At 48.8% G+C, this 17,807-nt stretch overlaps 1 long non-coding RNA gene across 1 annotated transcript; it reads left to right on the top strand.

Annotated features, from left to right (window-relative positions):
- Positions 1-427: 427 nt before the first annotated feature.
- Positions 428-15,899, top strand: LOC110350361 (uncharacterized). The gene is made up of 5 exons (XR_002396903.2): positions 428-1,149; positions 1,669-2,212; positions 3,317-3,396; positions 4,138-4,201; positions 15,198-15,899. It is a non-coding gene; the product is annotated as an uncharacterized LOC110350361 (long non-coding RNA).
- The last annotated feature ends 1,908 nt before the right edge of the window (positions 15,900-17,807 follow it).

Here is a 17,807-nt window from a genome sequence, read left to right as displayed (position 1 = left end):
AAGCTAATTGCTGCGGTGTTTTTAGCATGCCAGTTAACCTTTGGGTGTTATCCATTATGCTTGGCCAGAAATACTATACCTTCTAATTACTACCTCCAGTATTACCAGAAAAATAAAATTTTCAGTGCAGTAGTAACATGACACTGCAGGAGAGAGCCACATAGTTTAATGACAGTTTGATGTATTTGATTGCCTCTTTGGAACTCTGGTTTTGCAATTTAGAAATAAAAAGATTTATAATCCTGAAGAAAAACAGGCTCAGCTCTGTTGATGCTGTGAGCTACATTCTGGGCCTGTGCATTCACCCTGCTAGGTTTTGTTTCTGGTGGCTTCGATACTACCACCTGGTCATCTTTAGTATTTAATATCTTATTTTTTTGTAGAAAACCAGCTGTGTTAAGTGAAATATTAGAAATAGTATTTCCACTAAGGCTGCTAGCATCTAGCAAAGGGCTTTTTATTTCAAATTTAGTGGTTTAGAAAATAACTGAACAATTTTCTTACTATTTTCAACAACACTGATGGAGCTGGAGGACATTAACCCAAGTGAAGCAGGCCAGACACAGAAAGCCAAATACAGCGTGGACTCTAGAGATGCTGAACGTATAGAGGTGGAGTAGAAAGGGGCTGTCGGGGGCTGACCGCTGGGGAAACGGAGATGAGGTCAGAGGATGCAAACTTTCAGTTGTAAGAGGATTCGGTTCTGAGGACCTAGTATACACATGTGAGGGCAGCTGATAACACTTAGTTACTTCCTTCATTGCCAGGACAAAATACCCGGCAACCACAACTTAAAGAGAGGTTTATTCTGGCTCACATCTTCGTCTACAGTCAGCGGGCTCCCGCACTGAACAGCAGGAGAGAGAGCCTGGCGGAGGCACCGCCCACAACATGGCGGACCGGAAGCAGCGCGGAAGGGAGGAGCCACAGGGAGACGAACCCTTCCTGGCCACGCCTCTTCCAGCCAGGCCCCGCCTCCTACCGGCCACTCCGGGGAGCCTCCAGGATTTGATCACCTTCCGAAGTTCGCACCTATGAGTGCAGGAGGCTTCCGGGGGACAGACTGGTATCATCCATGACAGATACTGGGCGTGCACTTGAAATTTGCTAAGCGAGCTGATCTCTGCCCTCCCTTCACCCCACCGAATGGTAATTATGTGAGGTGGTGGATCTGTTACTCCATGAAATGATTGTGACAATCATTTCACAACGTGTGTGCCAGATCGCCATGCTGAATACCTTGAATATACACAAATTCAATTTGTCAGTTCTCTCAGTAAAGCTAGGAGGAAAGTACTAGAAGAAGGAAGAGGAGGAGAAAGCCCGCAGGGGATAATTGTGTATAGTAGGACAAATGAAAGAAACCATGAATCAGTTTTTCCCAGAAAGCGGAATTAAGGAAATGTTGCTACCTCGCAGTTCCGTGGGAACGATGATACAGAGCAGGCGGGCTCTGGGGCTGGCTGAATGCAAAGCTGTGAGAGACCCAGAGTTCCCAGCATGCTGCTGGTTCGCAGGTGGTACCAGGAGAACTTAATGCAATAGATCTTTCGTGTTTTCACTTTAAGGCAGAGGCAGATTTACTACGAACTAACAAAGCTTAACCTTCAGGGACCTTTCCAAAGTTCTATCCACTTTGATATTTGAAGTCTCTTTTTCTTACCACAGATGCCTGCAGTTGTGTAAACTGAAGAACCTGACCCTGGAAATGCCAGAGCTGAGACTGGGGAACGGGCTCCCTCGGGCGGGTCTCCAGGCAGTTCACAACACTCAGGAGTCAGGTTGATTTCCGTTAGAAAGGGGGTTAGTGCAAGGGGAGGTTGCAGGCCTGTTTAAAAATTTATTCATTACAAACCTTGTAGAAGGAATTGACTTTCACATTATCACTTTGACAAGACCGACAACTTTGTTTACCGCCTGAGGGGAGGCGGCCACTGCGCAGCCGCTTCCACACGAGTCCTCGAGTAAGGGTGGGCGCCAGGGCCAGCTGGGCAGCTGTGACCCTCGGCCTCTGTCCCGGGGACCCTGCCTTCCAACTCAGAGCTCATGGGACCCCCGCTACCTGGCTCGGCCTTCCCCTTCTCCAAGTTCACCATCTTCTCCCAGGCAGGACCCCCACCGTATCTGTAAGCAGAATGGAGTTGCCTTCGAGGTGGTTTCGGCCTGTAAATAATTCCTCTGATGGACAACTAAAATCACTATGAGGATGTGGGTCAGCATTTGTTTCTTTGTAAATATAGTTTGGGATGATCACTTTTATTGTAAGACATGACTCTCACTTACATGACTCTACCTCTGCTCACATTAAGTGGATTATAATCTTATTTTAAGGGTAGTATTTTATTTTAAAGGATAATATTTTATGCAAAAAGAGATGACTTAACAAGGAATCATAAATAAATTACTTCCATTTTAGTGACAACTCTGGGTAGGATAAAGGTTGCATTTTAATTGGATGAACTAATGTATCATTGTGTAAACGAGTACAGGAGAATTCTCCCTGCAGCTCAGCATCTAGGGACCCAGCATAATTATGAGACAAGGAGGAAAGTCATTCGGTGCTTTCCTAAACAAAACGTTAATGGGTTTGCAACAAAAATGCAGTTGGCAAGTCTAGGCTTGATCTGAGTGAGATCGGGATGTGGGGAAAGGTCAGAGACAGATAGAGATGAAAGGTATATTTCCAAGGAAGCATAAGACACGGTGAGCTTTGGGTCCCTTGAAGTTCAATGGCGTAAAGGCCGTGTAAGGCAGAGACCCAAGGGCAGGGGGACAGTAACTTTTTTTGTTCACATGAAGCACACATTACTTTTAAAACTGTAGTGTGGGCTGGGGATTTAGCTCAGTGGTTCCAGTGCCTGCCTCGAAAGTGCAAGGTCCTGAGTTCAATTCCCAATACCAAAAAAAAAACCCCCAAAAACCCCAAAAAACACAACTGTAGTGTGTATACAAGAGCATAGGGCAAGAATGAAATCAAAACACAAAGGAAAAAACAATCAGAGTCAGGTGCAGTGGTACACGCCTGTTATCCCAGCACTTAGGAGGCTGAGGCAGGACAATTGCCCCAAGTTCAAGGCCAGCCTGGGCTACATAGTGAGTCTGAGGCCAGCCTGAACAATAATGAGATCTTGTCTCAAAAAAACCCCAAACTAAACAAAACACCAGTGAGGTACTATTTCACAGCTGTTACAACAGCCGAAGTTAAAAACACCAACAACACCACAGGCAATGGCAGGGTGGACTGGAAGCAGACGGCCACTTCTTGAGGACTGAGCTCATTGCCATCCAGTGACTGTGCCCCTTGGTGTTTCTCCAGAGAGCTGAAAATGCAGGTCTGCGTGTGTGTACAGCGGCTGTATTCACACCTGCGGAGACGTGGGCGTCACCAGGACTGAGGTGAGGGCCCAGTCCCTCCGGGCTGCAGCGTTCTGCTCCACCGCGGAAGTGGAGATCACCAGGTCCAAGCGCTCTTCGGAAAAGGGGAGACCCGAGTGCCCATCTGGAGAAAGCAAACCCCCAGGACAGGCGTAGATCAGGGGTCCCGGGGGCTGCGGGGAAGGAGGGGAGAGCAGGCGGAGTGCGAGGGTCTGCAGGGTGGGGAACCTGTCCCGTTGACCCCGTGGTGTGGAAGTGGGTCACGTGTCTGTCAAGCCCCTCGGGCTGCAGGACAGGGCACCCAACAGAGAGGCGGCTGTGGGGACAGGGATATCTCCCCACGTGGGCCACCCTGGCGGTGGCAGGGGGCCCGGGAAGGAAGGGAACATGGGAACCCTCACCCAACTGTCCTGTAACCCTAACCCTGCTCTAAAAACAAAATCCTGCAGTTCTGGGAGAGTTCCCTGAACAAGTCTGGCGTCTGCACTTTGAGAGTCTGAGGGTTAAAGCGGGGGAGAGTTAGGAGGTCCCTAGCAGCCTTTAAAAATTAGAGCCAAGGAGTTGAGATTACAGGAGTTTAAAGGTGTCCTGAAACACCAGTTAGGCAGTGGATGAACTAGAAGGCAGCGAAGCTTGTGGATGTTGCTCAGTGGTAAAGCACTTTGCTAGCATTCTCAAGCCCTGGATTTGACCCCCAGCACCAAAAAACAAAAACAAAAAAACCTCTTTGCTGAGCATAGTGACACACACCTGTCATTCCAGCTACTCAGGAGGCTGAAGCAGGAGAATCTCAAGTTTGAGGATACCCTGGACAACTTAAACTGAGGTGGGATATTAGAAATAAAAGATAGGGTAGAAAGGAGAGACAGAAATCATAACTAAAAATTGTAATTTTAAGAAGACCGTGACTTTTGGCCCTCAGCTGAAGTCATCCAAGGCGATCCCTATCAGCATTCCTTTGATTGAATTTAGGTTCCTTCCCTTCCAGAACCATCACACCCTGAGTTCCTCAGGAATAGTGCAAGTCCGTAAACGGGCTTCACTGAGACAGTAAAGAGCAGGAGCCTGATCCTAAGATAAAGGAGCAGGTTGGCAGAATCCAAAGACTGTTTAAAGTAGCTACTCAACAAAACAAAACCCATGGCTGCCCATACCTGTGGTGCGCTGGGACCCTCCTGGGGGTGGCTGCCTTTCCACAGGGGTTCCAGGCCTCCTACAGAAGCATAAACGCTCCCCATCCCGGGACATGAGCATCTCGTTCCCCAGCCCAAGACCCACACTGGGCTCCCCAGTGTCCCGAGTCTCTGTCTGATAAACCCTTCCCGCGCCTCTTACTGTGCATCCTGAAAACTCTTTCTCCGAGATGGGCATCAGTGACCGGCAAACCTGCTCTGCAGAAGGGCTTCGGGGACTTTCTCAACCCCAGCCCAGTGAGTGGCAAGACCTGGCCTCCAAATAGAATGGGTGGGGGCTGGGAGTGTAGCTAGGGGTAAAGGCCCTGGCTCAGTCCTGGTAAGGAAAAGGATCTCAGGAGGGTGGGGAGAGGATTCCCCAGCCCAGTCCCCTATGGGCCTGCAGGGGAGACTGCATCCGGGTCTGGACAGATGGCCCTAAAAAACCAGAGCCCAAACCAGGCCACAACCGGCACAAGTGTGATCCTGCCTACTCTAATGGGAAGCTCAGACAAGGCGGGGAAATTTCTCCGAGAGTGTGTGCCTTGATCGAACTTCGTCCAGGCTGGGAAGCAGAACTCTCATTCAGAAACACACCAGAGAGCTGTACCTGTCAGACTGCAGAGGATGTTGGGATAGGCCTCCCTGGCTTTTCCTGTGGGAATACTGGTCTAGCTGGTTTTCCTGTTGGACTGGTCTAACTGGTGGGGTGCTGGCAGGCTGTGGGGTTCAACAAGAGAAGCTGTGGTTAGAGATGTTTTGCATCTGTTGCGAGCTGCAGGGAGACTGTACAAGGGAGGAAGACCCGCATCACCTTGGAGTTAAGCATGAGGATTGGATCTGCCCTGGTCACTTTACTTAGGACTTGGTTCCCTGCAGAAGCCGATTTTGTGTGTTTTTTCTAAACCTGATTTGCAGACATTTTTGGTTCTGGGTGGGATGGAAACTCTTAAACTGGGAAATTGATTTTCTTTTGGAATGGGAGCATTTCTTCTGCTTGCTCCCATGCCTTGGTAGTGAGCTTTTAAAAAATATTTTTCCTGATCATGAGTTCCTGAGTTCAATAGTGACTTTCCTCAGAAGTAGGCAGTAAGAAAAACGAGTCTAGGGCAGGAGAAACCTGGAAAGGGAATGAGGTGTTGGTGACATTCCAGACTGAAAGGGCCTGGGGATGGCACAGGAAACACGCCAGCGGGTCTGGTGGCTGTGAGTCTGGTCCCTGAAGGTGGCACAGGAGGCGGTGGCAGCGTGAGGCTAAGAGCGAAGGCTTAGCTTCACACATCCTGGGTCCCAGCTCTGTGTCTTGGAAGCCGGCTGTGTTTGTCTGTCTGGAAATCAGCTCAATAATGAGCACACATTTCCCGCAGGCTGCTGTGAGGCTGTGCGCTGCAGTGAGATGATCCTTTGCACACACCTTTGTGTGCACTGGGTCCGTGAGGGGAGCCCCGGAAGATCCTAAGCATGCAGCACCCATTTGTTTCTGCTGTGCCCTGCGTGTCGCTGAGTAGAGACCCTGCGTGCATCTGTGTCCAGCACCTAGAGGACAGCTGGCTGTCCTCGTGTCTTCCCTGAAGTCTCTCCTTCTCCAGTGGGCTAGGTTTGTTCCTCAGCAGTCTCAGCGTCCCTGGAAGGTGGCCTTTCCGAACCTAGACTCGGACCTGGCATCTCGCTGCTTCTGCAGCACTTCTTTTGGGCAAAGCGAGTCATGAGAGCAGCCCAGATTCAAGCATGGGGAAGATGCTGCCTCTTGGGGAGAGGGGTTCAACAGTTACCCTGCAAAGGGGTGGATGGAGAGAAGGGAATGACCACCCCTCAGGAAGCAATCGTCCACACTACTCCGTGTAAGAACAGCTTCCTCTGCATTTCTGGCTGTCATGGGTCTGCATCGCCTCCGAGCTGGCAGCTCTGTGGCCAGAATGTCCTTCCTTACGCCTCCATGGAGACCCCGCTTTGCACAGGGCCTCTGAAGCACAGAAACGAAGGTCACGCAGGCTGCATCCTGCACAGGAAGCTGCAGGAAGTCTGCAGTTTCCTCTGATTTGTCACAGTTCTACCTTAGAGTAAAATAAAACATTGTGTATTTGTGGCTGATTTGTTTTAAAGAGCACATGATCAAGACTCACTTGGGCACGAGACAGCAGTCACTGTCATTGCGCCCATCCATTCATCTGTGCATATTCAGCATCCACTAAACAGCTTCCGCAGCTCGGGCGCACAGCTAAAGACGATGAAGAGCCTGGGATCTCAAGTCATGAAGATTTGAATCTAAGCCTCAGTTTACCACTCGCCAACCATGTGCCTGGGAGAGTTATTTAATTTCTGTAATTCTCAGCTTCTCCATCTGAAAATGAGTGTACTTATCCCTACCTCACAGGGCAATTGTGACAATGAAATTAAATAGCAGGCATAGCGCCTGGCTTCCAGTAGGCACTCAGCTATTGTGGTCATTTTTGTTGGTGTCATGCAGGAGCGACTGCTGCCTTGGGTGTTTCCTGTGTCCTTGTTGTCTCTCTTGTTATCCCCTGGTTTTGGCAGTTCTTCCTTCTTTAGGATGAGCGGTGTTCTGCGTGGACAGTGTTGCGCAGTGTGGCAGTTGGAATAAATGGTCTTTGGAGGCTGATGTGTCTGCTACTGAATCCTGGGTGACCCATTTACCAGCTGTGAATTCAGACTCGGTTTATAAATCAGAGCAATGAGGAGTATAATGCGTAGCTTTCAAAGGAGGGTTACACAAGCAAATGCTCACAAAGACGCTCACATGGGGCCCAAGCCCAAGGCTTCCTGTAGGAAGCCGTGGATTCTGGCCCATGCATTTTTGTGTAGCGTAGTGTCACAGGACGGATCTGAAGATGCTTGAGTGAATCACTCCGGCACTGGTAGTCTGCGCCACAGAGTATGGAGAAAGGGACAAATTCTGTGGCCCCAGGGTACCTTGCTCCAGTGGCCCTGGGCTCACTTCCTCCCTGTTGCTCCTGTGTCCCTTCGATGAGAAATAGAATTCACTGGCCAGAGATTTAACTCAGTGGTTCCGGTGCCTGCATCGCAAGCACAAGGTCCCGAGTTCGATCCCTGGTACCAAAAAAAAGAAGAAGAAGAAATAGAATTCACTAAGAGTGTAGAGGTGCGTTTCCTTCCAGCATAAACAATCCATATTGCTGACAGTCTTAGCTTCCCAAGAATGTGCCAGGCCTCCCTGTCCTCGGTGACCGAGTAGGACAGTCGGGACAGTTCAGGTTGGAAAGAAACTGCCCTCTTCTATCTGAGCGCGACGCCAGTTTCCTGTGGTGTTCATCAGACTTCGAAGCTGCTGTGAACTAAAGGGACAGGCAGCTCAGTAGCATTAACTAGTGTTGAGGGGTCATCCCCTTTCACTGTCTCCAGTGTTGCTCCGTGGTGGAAAGGAAGTCTGGAGCAAGCCACTTGTTTCCATGTTTTGGTGCCTTGGAAGGCTTCGAAAATCCAAGTCTTGTTTTGGGGAGATGGAGAGAATAGAGCCTGTCTACATCTGGCCCTCCTGGCAGAAACCAACCACAACTTTACCAGCATTGGGCTATTTTGTATTTGTATTTGTTTATAGAATGTAGAAAGATATCTTGGGGCTTTTTTTGTTGTTGTTGTTGTTTTAAATCCCGAGTCTTGGCAAAAGATAGCTCCCTCAAACAGGACGAGAGGGAGAGGGCTGCAGAACGACCAACAGCCTCAAATTGGCGGGTTGTGTTTTGTTTTGCTTTTCCTTAGTGTCGAGAGCTTGCACTGGTGCTAACAGTGCACCCAGGGACGCCTGCGGAGCGAGCCCTGACCCTGCTTGGCTCTGGGGCGAGGCCTGCTGTGTCTGGGGACAAGCCACCACCTGCCACCAAGGGCGTGTCTGCAGCGCAGGCTGGCAGGACTAGGCTCCGCCTGAGCCTTAACATTCCTTTCTGTTTACCCTTTCCTCAGCAGGCTCGCTTGCCAGTTACCTAACAGTGCACCACGTCAGCCACGCAGCGGAGTGAGGAAAGTATTTGGTGGGTCTTTCTTCTCACCCTGTGAGGGAATTGCTTCACTCCCGGGCAGGCCGCACCCAGCGATTCTGACCTGAACTGAGATAAGATGCTTCCTCCTCGTGAGTGCAAGCATGGTAAGCACTTGTGCAGCATCTAACATCTCGATGAGCTGCTGGCGACACATGGGCTGCCTCCACCGTGTGTGAGAGATAAGGCTCTGGACAAAAGAGCTGAAGTGACTGGGAGAGCCCCGGCCAGGCTGGGTGGGAAATGCATTGCGTAATGAGCGAAACACCTTCGCTGTTAGATGTGTCACTATGCAGACATCTGTGAGCACCGACACAGATCTTATCTTTATGGATATGATAAAGGAAAATCAGACTCCAACACAGCACAGCGGGCCAGGGTTAAAGCCCCTTAGCATGTCATCGTGGTGCCAGACACCGCCCCGGGACAAAACCGGAAGTGGGGAGGATGTGTCCACGTCACTGTGTCGATTCCCACACACAGTGTTTTGACAGCATTGTGACTTGTGTCGCACACCATGATGAGGTCAATCATCATAATAGCGAGTCTATCCTAGTATAATAATTGAGTCAAGTAAAAAATACATCTGCACTGTAAGAAAAATAAAGGCACGCTGAAATTACTTGTGGACAAAGACGAATGACACAGAAAAGAAGAGGAATAAAAATGTGTTGCAAACAAGTTCACAGAATTAGACCTAAAGAAACATTTCGCGGCACTGGGCCACATCTCTCTGTGGATTTTCTGCATCTTCGCCACACCACTGCGAAGTTTCTGGAGTGCTTGTTCTGGTGACAATTACAATCACATCTAGGGGTCACGTTGCTTCATTTTGCTTTGTTTTTTAGTCATTCCTGGCTTTACTGACGGCTTCCAGAAATTGAGAGGCTTGCCCAAGGTCACAACATTGGTGACAGTCGGGCCACAGTGAAATCTGTGGGACCATCAACCCCCAACCCCTGCCACCACGTGCCTGTCTGCTGTCAGCTCCCGTCCTGCCTTTCGCTGGCTGCTCCATGCTATGCAGTTCAGAAACCACAGTGAAACTCATGTCAAATTCCAGGAAACGGCAGCGCGGTTGCTTGGGCTGCCAGCCCCAGCTCTGGCACGCAGCAGTCCTGCATCACAGGGCACAGGCGACCGATCGTTTCCATCACGGCAGAAGACTGCAGCACAGGACTGAATCCTGGGCCTTTCAGGAAACTCCGGTGCCTGTGGGCAGGGCTCAGGCCGCAGAGAAGCTGCAGTCTTCCTCCGTGGCTGTAGTCACACTCCAGGGTGGCAAGCCCGATGACCCTGAGACATCACCTCCCTGTTTCTCTAGTGGATTCCCCAGTTACTCTGCTCCTCCCACCCTCCTAGCACGTTTGTAACTACAGTAGTCCCTCAAGATACAACCGGCCTGATATACAAACAACTTGGGTTAGCACAGACTTTTAACTTATGACCAAAGCCTTGACTATACCCTTTCCCGTGTGGGGTTAACTGAGAAATCCTGGGCCAGTGTCTCTCTAAGGACACCGAGATCTCCCTGGAAGAAGGTGTGGCCTAAAATTATACAGGATAGAGACTCTGAAGACACCTAACCAACTTGAGTTTCAACCAGTCCTCGCAAATGAATTGAGTTCGTAAGTCAAGGATCCACCATATTCGTTTTACTGAATCCCCTCTCTGAAACATCGAGGGTATTTCTGACTTGATTCTGGCTCTAAGTTCTTAACCTGTAAGCCACGCAGAGTGGTGAGAAGGGTTAGGATTCAGCATGAGAACAGTGATTCTCATCTGGACCCCAACAGAGTGATATGCAAGGCAGCCGGGGATCCAGGCCGGCCCTGTGCATGTTAGGGAAGTGCTCTACCACCGAGCTGCACCTCCGCCCTGAAACTGGAGTCATTATTGACCAGCACGGCTGCCTCAGCAGCCACTGTACTTTGGGAAGAAAAGATGTGCCTCTATTTTTTTCCATGGCAAACATTTATTACTTACATAATTTAAAAAACTTTAAATGTCTGAAGTCATAGATCTGCTCTTAGGTTTTAGTCTCATCACATTTATTTATTTATGTATTTATGTATGTATGTATGTATTTATTTATTTATTTGAGACAAGTTCTCACTATGTAGTTCAGACTGCCCTTGAACTCACTATGTGGCCCCGGCTGGCCTCAAACTGACAGAGATCTTCCTGCCTCAGCCTCCATGAGTCCTGGGAAGAAAGGTGTGCACCACCATGCCTGGATCTCATGGTAAATTTTTGCCTACCAGAAATTAAATCTGATTTCATACGAATGCTAAAAAGTTAATTAGGCTAATTTCACAATTAATCAACTGCTCTCAGCTCCAACAAAAATGATGTTGCACGCACCGTATGTAACACACCCATGGTAATGCCACTCGTCAATAGTTAAAGGGCTCGAGGCCACAGAGGCCAGGATGCCCTCGGAATGGAATCTTTCCTGCGTTGGCTGAGCAGAGCCTCTCCCCAAAGGGGAAATGTGCGGCCACGAGGGCCTGCTTGCTGCCCTGCCCCTCCCGCCGCTGACTGGGGAAAGACAAGATCAAGGCTTCCGAAACCACGGGGGAAGGCGCTCCCCAGACAACCAGCAAAACAGCAGGACATCTGCAAAAGCATTTTAAAGTTCACTTGTATGCTTTAGAAATTGCCTGAAGAGCATGTGAAAATGGGAAAATAAAGAAAACCCACCAGATTTCATTAAGAACAGCAGCGATTCTTGGCATGTGAGCTGTACCGGCTGTGCTGAGCCCCAAAGCTGTGCCCTGCCCGACCCCAAGGCCACTGTGAGGGCAGCTGCAGCACCCTGGGGAAGCAGAAGCCCCCGTGTGGCCTGCAAGACCCACATGAAGAGGCCACAGGCAGCCCACGCCTCACTGCTGCTCCAGGACACATAGCTGCTGGAGGTGCACTGCCCGGAGGGACTGCAGGCACCACACTCAGCCTCTGGGCCATCCTCTGGCCGTGCGGCCTGACCACCCACCCGCAGCCCACCCAGACTTCTCCTGGCCCCTCGCCCTCTCTGCACCCTCCATGGGCTCTCCATGTCCACCCTGGGATCTGGGCAGAGCTGGAATCCAGCTCCAGCCAAGCGCCCTAACCAGCGGAGCTGCAGATGGGTCCAGCCGCCAGGTTCTGTTGGCTGGCTCAAGTCTGCCACACTCTGCCTGCACAGCTGTCTCCAGTTCAAGCCTCAGCTCTGGCATGCTCTGTATTGGTGAAGTTTTAAATAATATGAAAGCTGTAATGCCAAAAGAAAAATGTCAGATGCAAAAATTGTATACACAGTGTGATTTCAGTTACATGCACATATGTGTACAGACACACATCAAAGGAAATGTGGAAGCGAGGTACCACTGTTTACAATGGTGATTTCTCTTTGTTGAGATCTTTCTCCTTTTCTCTCCTTTTTCTCTTTCTTCTTTCTTTTGTACTGGAGATTTAACCAAGGCCTTAGCATTGACCTAAATCCTGACCTGTATTTCTCTTCCCTCTCCCTTCCCTCCTCTCTCTCTCACTTTCTCTCTCTTTCTTTCTTTCTTTCTCTCTCTCTCTGGATCTCTCCCTTGCTCTCTCACTTTCCCTCTCTCTCTCTCCCCTTCTTTATCTCTCTCTCTCTCTCCCTTTCTTTCGCTCTGTTTGGGAAGTTTTCTGTCATTACTTCTGTGAACAGTTTTTTATGTCACTTGTACTTTCTCCTGATTTTTCATGGATTCCTATCAGTCTTATATTATTCTTCTTTGCATCATCTAGGAGCTGCTGGATCAATTTCTCATGGTCCCTTACTATTTTTAAGAGATCTCTCTTTTCATGGTCACTGACTGCAATCCTGTCTTCTATATCTGATATTCTGTCTTCACATTTGCTTATTCTGCTGTGAATGCTTTCAATAGAGTTTTTAATCTCCTGGGTATCTATTTGAATCTGTTTCATGATTTCCATTTCTTTCCTATGCTGAGCATTCATGGTTTCCTTCATGGCCCTGAGCTCATCTTTTTTTTTTATCTGTTTCTGTTCTAGAGTCTCTAATCATGTCTCTCATTCTGCTCACCATCCCTGTGGCTATCTGGGAAATTATTTCTGTTTTGAATTTTTCTAGAGCTTCATTCATCTGCTTTGTTACTTCCTGTGCCATCAGTGTAGGGTGTCCAGGTGATTGATTATTAGACTTTTCCACCTCATTTCCCCCAGAATTTGCCTTTGGTGAGCTGGTAGCTTTTGTGTCTTTTGTGTCTTTTTGTGTCTTGCTTAGATGTCTTCTCATTTTTATTTTTGTTGTTGGTACTGTTTTTGGTTCAATTCCTGGGTTGATACTTCAGTATTGCTTAATGTAAGTATCTTTATTGCTTGTATTTAGAACCTTTATGGAATGATTGTTTCTCAGAAGTGTCTTCCAGATATATCTGGCCTTTAGGTTTTGAGTTGGTAATGATTCTTAGGCCATCACATTTTCAGTATACCTGGAAGGACAACTGATTCGATCAATCACAGCACCTTAGACCAAGTGATACAACCAGCAACAACAATAGCATCAAGCACAGTTTAGAAAATGACAATTTGTGGAAGTTATCAACCTATCACTTTTAAACATGTGAATTAAATCAAAATCAAGGGCCAGCCCAAAATATGTCTATAGTGAATAAAACCTTCAATATAGAAACTTCACCCTCAGGATGGGGACTTAGAAGGAGTTGGGGAAGGAGAGATAAGTAGGTATGATAGGGAAAGGTTAGAAGTGAGGCCAGAGGGCACAGGAAGATCATGCAAACTCTAGAAGGCTCTTGAAGAGAAGAGTAGAAGACAGAACGAAAGAACAAACACAAAAACAGAACAACCTAATAGCAATAAGGAGGCTAGAAATTTTATTCATTTTCCTTTAAAACTAATGACAATCAAGAGAAGGAAAAGAAAAGAAAAATTAAGAAAAAAAGAAATTTGAATTAGGACAGGAACGGGAATAAAAAGGGAGAGAAATGAAGAACAAGGTGGGAGAGGAGAGAAAGAGAAAGAAAAGAAAAAAAGAAAAGGGAAAATAAGGGGGAAAATTTGAAAAGAAAAAGCTTAGATAAAATTAGAAAAAAATGTTAAAAATAAGAAAAAATTACTTGGAAGATAAAAAATAAAAATAAAGGGCCTCCTTCAGGATATGCCTCTGCTGTCACAATAGACAACGTGCGCAGTGTGCAGATCTAGGTCAATGAGTCTCACCAAGCCAGCAGCTGTCCCCTGAGGTTCAGGCTGATTTCTGCCTACAAGCCCCAAGTTGAGCTCCCTGTCCTCCTGCAGGGCTGAACTCTGCAAGGCTCTACTGCAGGTTCCAGCTGCCCTTCCCCTGAAGATAGTCCATGTTCTGATGGGAGGTGGTGATCCCTCCAACTCACCAAGCACCATGGTCTGGTGTGTCTTTTTCGCAGAGATTCTCTTCACTTTTCCAGTGGGCTTCAGTTTTCATCAAGGAGTCTGAGAGAGGCCCTCTTTCTCTTGTTCACTTCTGCTCTATCTTCTGGAGCTCAGAACAATTTCTTTTCTGACCCACCGCCTCTCAGTGGTGTGGATCCAAGTGCTGGTTTGGCCCAGTGGGGAGGGGGCATTGGTGCCCGTGCTGCTCTGCTCCTCTGTGGCCGGCAGCTGGAGCCACTAGATGGCCCAAGTACCGCTCGGGACCTGTGTTCCTCTGCGGCGAAGGGGCTCTCTCTCTCTCTCTCTCTCTCTCTCTCTCTCTCTCTCTCTCTCTCTCTCTCCTCTCTCTTTTTCTTTCTCTCTCTCCTCTCTCTCCCTTCTTTTCTCTCTCTCTCTCTCTCTCTCTCTCTCTCTCTCTCTCTCTCTCTCTCTCTCTCTCTCTCTCCTGAAACAGGTTCTCTCTGTCACAAAATTATCCAGGCTCAAACATTCAATTCTCCTGCCTCGGCCTCCCTGAGTGCTGGGATTGCCAGTGTGACCAGGCCCCAGGACCTTCTGAATGAGAACCTTTGGGACTTAGCAGTCTGTTTCAAGCAGCTCTTGGGTGATTTTGATGTGCACTGAAGGCTGGGAAGCACTGATGTAAAGGTGCCATCAACCGGGCATCCTGCAAGTCCCTGGGACGGTTCTGTTGATGGGGTCTAACATCTTCAGTCCTGTGAAAGGCGGGATCAGGTTATAGTACAGCTGCTACAGTGAGGGAGGTGAGGGAGGTGGGCACATGTACTTGTTAAGTGATGTCTAGAGGTTCCCCAAAGCCTCATGCACTCAGAGGTGGGGCTTCGGGGCTGGATCATGGGTGTGTGGTGCTAGATTGTGGATGTATGATGCTGGGTTAGTCCACTGCTGAGTTTGTAGCTGGGTGTGATGCCAGGAGGTGAAGCCCAGTGGGAGGAGGGGGTCATGGTAGGTGTGGCCTGAAGGGTTTATGTCCCTCCTCCTCCCTGATGGCCATGCTGCTTCCTACCTGCCATACCTTGGACTGTTTCTCCTCTGCTGTGCCACCCTGCTTTGAAGCCAGTGGGCTATGGACTGAAACTTCTGAAAATTATGAGCCAAAATAAATCTCTCCTCCTTTAACTTGTGGATGTCAGGTATTGTGTCCCAGTGATGAGAAAGCAATTAAGACAATACTCTATTTTTAAATCCCTGGTGCACTTAATAGTCAGAAGCCTGGACTGACTGAAACCTAATTGATAGCCACCACCGAACATCAGATTCCCAGGGTTAGAAGAAGCTTGGTTTTCCTTTTTCCTGCTCAGCTTGCCTGACTGCTTCACATCCTCAAGTTGGATGCTTCTTCAGTAATTCTCCCTGCTCACCTGTCTGAAGAAGTGGCAAATTCCACCTGTGTGGAGAAGACCACAGCTGCTGGATACAGGAGCCCTTGGTTTCTCCTTGGAGCTGGAGTTTGTTCTAATGCACTGCACTTGGTTGTGTGTGGTGCTTTGGTCTCCCCTGCTGCACGGAGACCCAGACCCTGGCATGCAGGCAAGATTCACACCACCTTGCACACCCGTCTGGTTCAGAGCACAGGGCCTGGCTGACAGCAAGGGCTCAGCATGCAAGAACAAATGGACACTGCAGCTCGTGGGACACATTCATTCATCCCTTGGACAAGTGCTTTGCACAGTGAGCTTTAATACGAGAATGCACATCAGTAACTTTACCTATAGCAATTTACCAGATAAACAATGCATGCACTTAAATACCATGTGTGGTGCCATTTGTCATTCTGCTCATCTTAACTTCATCAATTTTTCAGGAACTCCCGGCAGATGGCACCCATAATACTGTCATGGGCTTGGAAGCTGGCTGGTTTCAACATGAACTTAAAAGTCAAAATGAATAAACCTTCCTTCATTCAATTAATAATAACTCACATTTATTTGGCATTTTCCCATTTACAAAATGCTTCTAAATCCTTGTGTCAGTTCTGTGACAAATTCTGTCAGCATACTGAGAGAATTTTACTATGCACTTCAGATTCCCGTGGATGTGCTGTTTAGTTGCACTGCAGGATAATTTATGCTGGTTAACGACGATGCCATTGGTTTATATTCTAAATACACCAACCTGGCAAAGACACAGATTGTCTGTGGATCCTTCAGACATGATCCTACCAGTGAGAACCAACAGAGCTCGGAGGACTAATAACTCCACGAACTGCTTCGCTGGCTCGTCACAGTCAGTAACAACCCCTCCCTCTATGCAGTGTGCTGTAGGTGCAAAGCTGTGTTGCATGGATGCAGCATCCTTTGATCCCTGCCACAGCCCTGTGGGGGCTGAACCTGCATGCGGAGGTGGCTGCAGGGCGTCGGCTTCTCTCCTCTCTCTCCTAAGGCTGATGCCAGCCTTCTGCCTACCCAGCAACTCTCTGGTGCTGTCTGAATAGCAGTATACCAGTTTCCCTTGGAAAGGCCACAGCTCATTTCTAAGGGCCCCAGGCTGGACACTCCCTTTCTCTCCCCTCCCAGGTAAACTGAGTCACACATCAGGAAAAGTGTGTCCCGGTGTTGCTCATTCTCTGCGGACCATGAGACTTCATGTGGTGCTGACAGGCCTGGAAAGAGGTCACGGGGAAATGGGAATTTTTTTTTTTTTTGGTACCAGGGATCGAACTTGGGTCCTTGCACTTGTGCAGCAGGCGGCGAAACCACTGAGCTAAATCCTCGGCCCGAGATGGGAGTTTCTAATGCAAGAAATAAATTGGTAATGGGCAACTTCTGGCACCCTGAAGATAATTCTAGACAATTGGCAAATGAAAGTCACTGCCGGTGGGTTAAGACACAAAATGACTACCTCTCAACCTAGCAATCCTTACTAATTCAGATTTGTCTACCATGAGATCTGAAAGGCAACCAGAGGTGGGGACCCTTGGGCCACCCAGCTCAGTGCTTTCTGGTGGCACCTGGGGGCTGTCAGTTCTGAACCTGAAGCACCATGGATGTGCGTTTTGAAGTTTGTTTAAACAAATCTTTTTTTTTTTGAACAGGGTCTCAGGGTCTCACTGAACTCACTGTGAGCTCAGGCTGGCCTTGACCTCACTATGGAGGCCGGGCTGGGTTCAACCATAGGGTGATCCTCCTGCCTCTGCCTCCCGAGTGCTGGGATTGCAGGAGTGTGCTGCAATGCCCAGCTTGAACAAGCTTCTCAGTAGGGCTCAGGTCCTGTAGAGGACTCAGGTAGCTGACTGGATCAGGCAGCAACAGAACCGTGTGCAGTAGCTGGGTGGGCGGTGGCTGACATCTGAGTGTCCCCTGAAAGTCTCAGGGTGCAAGGTGTTTGTAGGACAATGCTGTTGAGTCACACTTTCTAGGCCCTAAGAGAGGCGGCGATCTGATGGACCCGAGGCAGAAATGAGTCCGGACACACCAGACTGTCCCGGGCACCTCACTGCAATGAACTCCCGGGAGCTCGGGAGTCGTGGGCGTCTTGGATTTTTTTTTTTTTCTTTTTTTCCGATACCAGGGATCGAACTCAGGACCTTGTGCTTGTGAGGCTCGTGCGGCACCACTGAGCTAAACCCCCGGCCCTAGTCATGGCCATCCTGAGTGCTGTCATTTCACAGATGAGGAATCATTTCCTCTGGCCAGAAGTGTCTCGTTTTCAAAGGGACTCCAACAGGATGGGTTTTTGATGACTTTGGGGCCATTTCGCCGGACTGTTTAAGGACCCCCAGAGCTCCAACAGGAGGCTGCTGGCGAGACCCCTAATCCGACACCAGGCAGGACGGAACGGAGCGGCTACCTGGGCTATCCTCGGTGGGCTCCTG

Source organism: Heterocephalus glaber, unplaced genomic scaffold (genome assembly GCF_053883595.1).
Source record: "Heterocephalus glaber isolate CG9 unplaced genomic scaffold, H.glaber_assembly_v1.0 deba00001556, whole genome shotgun sequence".
NCBI classification, from domain to species: Eukaryota; Metazoa; Chordata; class Mammalia; order Rodentia; family Bathyergidae; genus Heterocephalus; species Heterocephalus glaber.
This window is presented reverse-complemented; position numbering and strand designations above follow the sequence as displayed.